The sequence below is a fragment of the Erpetoichthys calabaricus genome, chromosome 1 (genome assembly GCF_900747795.2).
Source record: "Erpetoichthys calabaricus chromosome 1, fErpCal1.3, whole genome shotgun sequence".
In the NCBI taxonomy this organism is placed as follows: domain Eukaryota; kingdom Metazoa; phylum Chordata; class Cladistia; order Polypteriformes; family Polypteridae; genus Erpetoichthys; species Erpetoichthys calabaricus.
In genome coordinates, this window is record NC_041394.2 from 30,893,321 (window position 1) to 30,900,343 (window position 7,023).

Here is a 7,023-nt window from a genome sequence, read left to right on the forward strand (position 1 = left end):
TCGCTAACAAAATGGTACATTATTTATGATTTATAAAGCAGTAAAAAAAAAAATACTGCCTTATTTTAAACCTGAAGCACTTACAGACTATTTTATATGGTATTTACTCATGTGGAGTATCATTTAAAAGATACAGTAAAATTTTTCACATATTTCTACGGCTGACACACAGATGATGCAGCAAATAAATGATGAGTGAATTAGTAATATTACTACTATGAGCAGCCTCTAAGTCTACAGGTAAAAATTATAAAATTAAATCATACAGAAGTGGCTTAAACTGCACAAGCACAGTGCCTTACACTACACTACTACATATTATATTCCTCTGTCAATTTTAAATCTGCTTAATCCAATTCACAGCATAGTCAAAATAAAATATAAAATTAAAAACAAATGAGCAAAATGCTGAACCTCAATATCATGCAGTATCATTAGATAAACACACTCACATTTTTAATAATTAGCATTTTAAAACAGGCAAAACAAAGATGTATTAATCTGATAATGCTTACATTTATAGATGTTTACTTACTAAAAATACTGTAAATGTATTGTAAGTGAGGTTGCTGTCAACATTCATTTGCAAAAGGAAAAAAATAAAGGTTGTACCCAAATTGAAAGAAACATGGAAAAGTTACAGACAACTATCCAGCAGTTCAGCTGTTGTAAGTTTTTAATGTTTGTTAAATATAATCAGGTATATTATTATATTTTCTTTTTTGCAGTGCTTTGTATTTTACAGTTGTTTCAATTTTGTATTTCTGTGCAGAGGCCTTTGCCTGTCACATTGCAAAGAGCACTATTTAAGAGTAAACTGAATTTGTCATTTACAGTTCAATGTGGTAGCCACAATCCTCAACTCGCAACAAAAATAGTTCAAGAGGAAGTCTATATTTAACCTCTAAATAATACTCTGTAACAAAACAAAAAAAAACCCGACACACACACTAAAGGCCTCATGATTAGGCACTGGTAGTAATGCTTTATTTATCACATCCTTCAGTGATTCCAAGACAACAGACTTTAGACAAGGAGCATCTACAGGAAATGACCGACTTGACTACGAAACACAGATAATGGCTGTTAAAACCAGCTATTTTTGTTTAAGTGCATCAAATGCAACCTGTACATTCAGAACCCATCCTACACCTCATTTCATTACCCTTTTTTTTGCTGTAAAGGTATACAAGGATCAGCCCAACTCTTCACTCGGTTAAAGCTACGGCCAATTCTAAATCAGGGAAGAAACAATTCCATGAAGGCCGTAGGTTTTCATTCCTACAGAGTTTAATAATTGCAAGCCAGCTGAGGTTGCCAATAAAAACATGCTATTTAAGCAGGCTTCTTCAGCCTTCAGTATCAATTTACACATTAGTGGGATTAGAGCTAAAATGTCCCAATAATACACTTCTCTTCTGCATAAAATTCTTGATAACTATTGCCGCCAAAAAAATGAACAACACATTAGGTAAACTTCAGGCAAAATTAAAAAAAAAAAAAAAAAAGCGATATGCCCTCTTATTAGATATTAGGCCCTGGAAAATCCATCCCTCACAAACTTCATCTAATCCTGAACTACACCCTGGTTCTGAAAAGGAAAAATAAAACATTTCTGCAGCAGTCAAAAAGTCTGTCCACCCCCTATAGTCTGAACCATCCTCACTTACACTGCTACAGAAATACTCTGGCACACCCAGGTACTTCAGCATACAAAGCTGAAAATGATCCTGCCACAGGAAGAAATGCAACTGAACACACTGATGGCTCAACTACACTGGCCAACATCACGGATACCCTGTTATTACTTTCCACTTACCAGTCTACCAGACGTATTACATCCTCGGATACCAGCCTTCCCCCTTATTTTAAGGATGAGCTGTGGTCAATGCTTTTTAAACTCTGAGTCACCTAATCTCTAGGCTATCTGTGAAACATCACCAGCAGTCGCTTTGCAAATTTACATTCTTTCAGCTGTATGTGCGCTTCAATCAACCTCTCTTTATTCTCTCACCGACTATTCTGTTCCTGTCACATTAGGCCCATTCTACTGTATTGTCAATAAACGGTTTTTCATCTACTAATTGTTTACAATAATTTGTGTAGGCTTCTAAATGTTTATCTCTCTGCAATGTTTCATGTTTTAGTTGATTTTCCACTGCACATACCCTGTCACTTCACTGTATATTGCACTTTTCCTTTTAAAATACTGGGCTCTGTAAAGGGCACTACATAGAAACTGGTCACCTGGACAAAGCTGGCAGAATTGTGAGGATTATGTTTTTTGATTTTTCCAGTGCCTTTAAAACCATCCAGCCATGCCAATTACAGAGTAAGATCAGAGATATGCAAGTGGATGAGTCTATGGGGTCCCGGATAATGGACTAAGTGTTGGCCAGACCGAGTTTGTGAGACTCAAGGACTGTGTTTCTGATAAGGATATGAGCAGCAATTGCAGCACCACAAGGAACAGTCCTGTCTCCTTTTCTTTCTTACTCTGTACGCTAGGGTTGAGCAGTATGTAAAAAATCTCAGGTCAATTGTCTTCCCATTAAACATCGTGATAGTCAGTATTATAGAAGGGGTTTGAGTCCAAGGCTGAATCACCATTTTAACAGAAAAAGAGATTAAAAACTACAAGAACTGCTGAACAGCAATTTGGCCACTGGGTGTCCTCATTGCTAACTACAATGCATTGTTAATAAGGTACAAAAATAATTGTCAGTCTTAATACAGAAAAACACAAACCTGCACATGTTTGGCTAACAAGAAATCAGCCTCGCTTATCTGTCAACACTGCCTTCAAAGCAAATGGTTTGGAAATGCTGGACAACAAACAATGAGCTCAAAAAAAGATATTATTTGACACAGATGGAATAATATTCATAAAAAATGTTGTACATTATGTGATTGCTCCATCTTCATGGAGAGGTTATGTGCTATCAGGCGAAATGAAAGTGTTGGTAATGTTATTTTTTTGACCAAAGAGAAAATGTAGACTTGCAATAGCACTGATTTGGGTATGTCATAACCCATCCATCCATCCATCATCCAACCCACTATATCCTATCTACAGGGTCACGTATTTCATATGTATGAGTTAAAGTGACTGGATAACAACAACCTATCCATCCATTATCCAACCCGCTATATCCTAACACAGGGTCACGGGGGTCTGCTGGAGCCAATCCCAGCCAACACAGAGCGCAAGGCAGGAAACAAACCCCGGGCAGGGCGCCAGCCCACCACAGGACGCACACACACACACACACACCATGTACACACTAGGGACAATTTGGAATCGCCAATACACCTAACCTGCATGTCTTTGGACTGTGGGAGGAAACCGGAGCACCCGGAGGAAACCCACGCAGACACGGGGAGAACATGCAAACTCCACGCAGGGAGGACCTGGGAAGCGAACCCAGGTCTCCTAACTGCGAGGCAGCAGCAGTACCCACTGTGCCACCGTGCCGCCCATCATAACCAATCACCTCCAGAATTTTGCACTAAGGTTTGAACATTCTTATAATACGTGGGGTAATACACAGATTTATACACTTCACCACCACTCTAACGTGAGGTAATATTAAAGCAATCTGCATTCATGCAAATCAGCATACACATAAAGATCATTTCAAGAAGTGTAGATGCGCTGGAGTATGTGAACTGCAAGTAATATCACAGGATATACATACTGGTGCACATGGATGCTAAGTGTATTTTAGCCAGCAAAATTCCGTGAAGACCGTGGGGCTGGAAGGGTGACTGACAGTGGAGTGTCACACAAGCATGCTGAAATTTGTAACCCATGTGACCCTGGAACATTCGCATTGCATGTTACAAACACAGAAAGGTTCAAGGTGGCAGGTGGAGACTCCCAGAGCATTGAATAAACAGAGTCTCACAGAAGATAAGAGGAGATCACGGAGAGTGACCCAGCACACAGCGGTTAGTTTCAGTACTTGTTACTTTACGAAGTGTTACAGCATGAATGTAATTCTTCTGAAAGTACGGCTCTGAATCATTCTTTGTTAAATAAATAGGCCTGTTTTTGAGCTTTATTCTCATTTGGTGTGTACGTCTTACAATATAATTCTTGATGTTGTTGCAAAGTGGCAATTATATGCAACTTACTACTTCTACCACTTTTAATATTATCGTCATCATCATCATTTTTGTTGTGAAGACATAGTATCAAAAAAAAAAAAAAACACATCATCATTGGTGCCATAAAATCATGATGTCACACATTATCAATCCTGGCCCCCTACTCCTCTCTGGAAGTTAGAGTAGGACACTTCATAACTACTTCTCATATCCTAGTCTGGTATAAGACAAATTCTTATCCTAGTCAGACTTTTAGATCAACACATGATACTTTATTTATTGCCAAAGGTAAATTAAAATTTCATAGTAGATCAAAAAGTAATTTATATATATATATATATATATAAATAAATGAGAGAGAGAATAAAAAAAAACAACTAACACAAACTCACATATACATAAGAACTTCTGGCTTGAATAATAGGTAGCTGCAGCTGTCACTAACAGGACAGTGGGTGGCAAAAAGATGGTCAGACCTGCTGAGATTGTACCACACGTTTATATTTAAAGTCATTAACATCTAGATAGAGCAGGTCCAGCTTGCAGTTTCCACGAATGGAACAGGGTGACAGATGTTTGTTTCCTTGTTTTAACTCAGGAGAATTCAGAATGATTCATCATTGAGGTATTGTTAACTGAGTGAATCATTTCCATTGCTGACTCTGATCTGGCTGGCATCTTTATTTAAGGTGGCTTTTATAATATTTGAGATACAATTGGTTAGCTGTCTTTTGTTTTTCCCCAATTGAAGCACAGGCAGGTGAAGTAACTTGCTCATTGTCACACAGTGACCATAGCAGGATTTGAACCGACAACCTCAGGGTTTGACGTCCGAAGCCTTAACCATTATACCACACTGCTTGCTCCCACTCTGAATCCAGTCTGCATTTCAATGGCTGGATCACATATTTAGATTTAATTGTACTGTACTCACTTTTTTTAACCAATGTTAATTATCATAAATTACTGCAATTCTTAGAAGCAATTCTAAGACACTTGATAATTCGAGCACGGGTTACCAATTTAAAAGACAAGCAAAACACTTTTTGATTCAGTATTAAACATCCATGTGTCAAGTTATTTTTGGATGAGTACCATGCATATTTCATGTATTATGTTCAACGTGTTTAGATGCTGAAAATGTACTCACTGCTATTTGTTAATTTGTGCCCTTCAGAGGAAAATGATGGATAGATTACATAATATTACTGCTAATTATGAGTTATTAGTGAATAGAAATAGATACAACTGGCTCCAGAGGCTAAAAAGGTTGAGAACCACTGCACTAATCTGTTACTGCCCACACTCAAACGTACCAACGGCCAATGCGGAGTTACCAATTTACCAAACCAGCATGTCTTTGAGATGCAGAGGGTACCGTAGTACCTCGAGAAAGACCGCACCGGCACACAGTAGGAAAACGTGCAAAGCTCACATACAAAGTGTCTGATTAAGATTTGAAGCCTGGACTAAGGAGGGATTTGGGGAAGGGGTGAAGAACACTGCGTCACAGAATTTAATATCAAGTGAATATGTGCCATTTTTATATTCACCACAAAAATAATAAAAAGAACAGATATGTTGAAAATAATAATGAAATTGCAAATAAGGAATAAAAAACACTTTACCGAGGGTCGCTCTGATTTGTTTCCACGATTTAGGATGACGAAGGTTACCAGTTGGTGTAGGATATTTTACATTGGTCATATCATCACACTCATGCTGATTTGATTGTATTCCTAAAACGGGCGCTCTGCAGTCTCGTTTGCTCTGCCGGAGATTTGACCTGGAATGAGTCTCGTTAATCCCTACACCGCGCGACTGCGGCGAGCTCTTCTCCGCCACCACGAGGAAGACGCTCTGCAAGCGCCCTGCTATTACCCCGACTGCAGATGTGCACAGCACGCCTTTTCGCTAGCTAAACATACTCGAGCCTCGCCCACCATTCTCCACATAAATTGTTCTAACTTTCATGTAACACCCAAAATAAGCCTCTCTCTTCTCACAGTAGCCAAATCGCCCCTTCTCAGTCTAAGAGCGAAAAAAATATCTCCTACCTTCTGAACGGTCCAGTTGAGTAGCAACAACAACGTGTAAATATCTTTTTTTTTACTTTCAGTTTATTTTTCTTTTCTTGTGTAGTTCGCTTTGTTTTTGTCAAGTGTCCACTCCTGTTCCTGACTAACAGTCCCACACACCAACCACCATGTTTTGAGGGAGGGACCAATACTCACATCCGGGAAACCGGAATCACTCCCACTATCCCGGCGACTATTTCCATTGAGACCGATCCCTTAGTAACCATGACTACCAGTCGGGAAAAGCCTGTGTGGACGTCGCACCTACTGCGTCCTGAAGATACTGCATTTTATTTATTTACCTATCCATTTATTTCTTAACGTTTCCAAACCTGCTTAATCCAGTTCAGTTTGGCGGAAGCTTCCAGTCCTGGACTGCACATCGCAAGGCCTAAAAACGCCTAAACTCACGAGGTGGACAGGGATGTGAGAGGAAAACCGCAATTCTTGGAGAAAAACCCACGTGGACATGGAAGTTTTCGCAGTCCGCCTGGAAAACAACAGATAGGGGGATTCATTACAAGGATGGATCTATGAGGCTACAGCATTGACTAAAGTACTTCGCTGTATAAAATGAGTGATCGGCTATTCCAAGTAACTATATACTAGTAAGCTTAACACGCATTACAGGTAAATTTAATGGAAGCAATTATTAACCCTTAAATACTCAGTCGCATAATTTCTCATCTCGTATGTACTCGCGCTGTGTACTTTATGCACCACTGTTAAAATGGCTATGTATATGACCGCTGTGAGGTTATAATATAGAATATTGCAATAATTTTAAATTGTATACGTTTTTAATGTAATTTAATACCATATTACTTAACAGTAT

At 38.8% G+C, this 7,023-nt stretch overlaps 1 protein-coding gene across 1 annotated transcript in view; it reads right to left on the bottom strand.

Annotated features, from left to right (window-relative positions):
- The window catches only part of pak4 (p21 protein (Cdc42/Rac)-activated kinase 4), a 118,723-nt gene extending 112,384 nt beyond the window's left edge, over window positions 1-6,339 (bottom strand). Inside the window, exon 1 of the mRNA XM_028797175.2 lies at window positions 6,168-6,339. The gene's annotated coding sequence lies outside the window, so the exon portion shown is untranslated. The remainder of the gene's footprint in view (window positions 1-6,167) is intronic.
- Window positions 6,340-7,023: the final 684 nt, after the last annotated feature.